Source organism: Cynoglossus semilaevis, chromosome 7 (genome assembly GCF_000523025.1).
Source record: "Cynoglossus semilaevis isolate Cse_v1.0 chromosome 7, Cse_v1.0, whole genome shotgun sequence".
Classification (NCBI taxonomy): Eukaryota; Metazoa; Chordata; class Actinopteri; order Pleuronectiformes; family Cynoglossidae; genus Cynoglossus; species Cynoglossus semilaevis.
The window spans coordinates 11,478,143-11,479,845 of NC_024313.1; the positions used below are offsets into that span (position 1 = coordinate 11,478,143).

General features: G+C 45.7%; 1 protein-coding gene across 1 annotated transcript in view; it reads right to left on the reverse strand.

Annotated features, from left to right (window-relative positions):
- The window catches only part of LOC103381164 (alpha-(1,6)-fucosyltransferase), a 41,586-nt gene that overhangs the window by 27,411 nt on the left and 12,472 nt on the right, over positions 1 to 1,703 (reverse strand). The gene's annotated exons all lie outside the window — the stretch shown is intronic.

Genomic DNA, 1,703 nt, shown 5'->3' on the forward strand with positions numbered 1-1,703 from the left:
TCATTTGCATTTACAAATTTACAGCTCAACAGCCTAATTGTGCATCTTAGTGGAAATGATGTCCTTTTTTTTCTCCACTCCATTTAATGATCTTCACATTCACATAATGGGCCGTTTTCCCCCCCGTTCTAATTTCCCTAATATGTTTAAATCCAGTTTTTAATCAATTGTGACTCGGTAAAGTACACACAAACCATTTTACATGTGCGTTTGTCCACGACCCAGAGTCAAACTATACACTGTAAATAATGAGCGCAGGCACACACTGGAAACACAAATGACTAATCTGTGGTGACTGGAACAGCAAGTTTAAATCATAACAGGGAAGAGAGAGAGAGAGAGAGAGGACGAGCTGCCAGTCAGTGACACGGTGGAATATTAAATCTTCGACATAAAACTATTAAAACAGAACATGTCTGAATGCACTTGGGATTGAAATTGGTGGAGTGCAGCAAAGGCCATGTTAATGAGTAATCAAGGCATGCAAACTCAATTTGCTCCCTGAGTGAAGAACATCAGTGGCTGGCAGGCAAAAATATGAGACTTTTAAAGATGCAACAGAGCGTCTTCCTGCCCCCCCCTCACCCTCCCCCTTCTCTCTGTTCCTCCGCAGCCCTAGTTTTTTTTTTGGGAAGCCTGACTGAGTACTCACTGAGTTTTGTGCTTCTTAACTGTAGAAACGCAAACCCTGTTTCCATAAAAGCTGGTAAACTTCACGGCTAAAAGTGAGAATGAGGCGAGGGTCGGGGGGGGAGGAGGTGATGAAGGTGGACGAGTTCAACATCAACAGACAGAAGAATAACAGCTGAGGTGAAAATGAAGACGCTGAGATCAGCCTGGAAGTGACCAGGACGGACAGGGTTAGAACGAGAATCAATGAAGGTGGAGCGGAGAAAAAAAACTCCAAGAAACGTAAAGAAAAAGGAGGAGGAGAGCAAGACCAAGTAGAAGAAGAAGAAGGTGGAAAAGGAGAAGGGAGAGGAGAAGGAACAGAAGAAAAAAGGAGAAAAAAGAAGATGGAGGAGAAGACAAAGAAGACAGAGTTCTGTGAGGACACTCGTGTCCAACATTTGTGTTGATAGTGTCAGTAAACTGAGGAGGAAGGGTGGGACATTTTCACCAAAACCACAAAATCCGTAATGACAGAGACGAGCCACCGGGGGTGCCCTCTGACGTGATCAATATCTGTGTTCCGATTACAGCAACCTAAAAATAGGACCAGGACGTGGCGTCTTTCCTGTGTCTACAGTCAATAAGTTTAAAGACGTTCCAAGAACTGACACAGGACACACCCGGAGACGTCTCACGTACGCTAACTAGGTCTGTTTCCTCGGTGACATAACATCCCAGGGGTTTGAAGTGTTGCTGAAACTAACGTTAACACGAAGCCAAAAAGCAGCGCCATAACTTACTTCAACAAGAGGCGGGAAAAAAAAAAAATAGGCCGGATCAGCACAGGCTATAAGGCAGAGATGCTCCAGTGCTGGGCTAACAGGCCCTGAAGAGACATAAACTGCAGGGACAAGACGCAGGTGGACACACACACACACACAGAAAACCTAAGGCTCAGCAGTATCGTATGTCAGACACACACACACACACACACGCAGAGCAACGCCACACAATCGGTTCCCGACACGATCTGAGGTTGGTGCGTGCTGGAGACGAGACGCGGGAGACGGATTCCACAGCATCTTCATCAA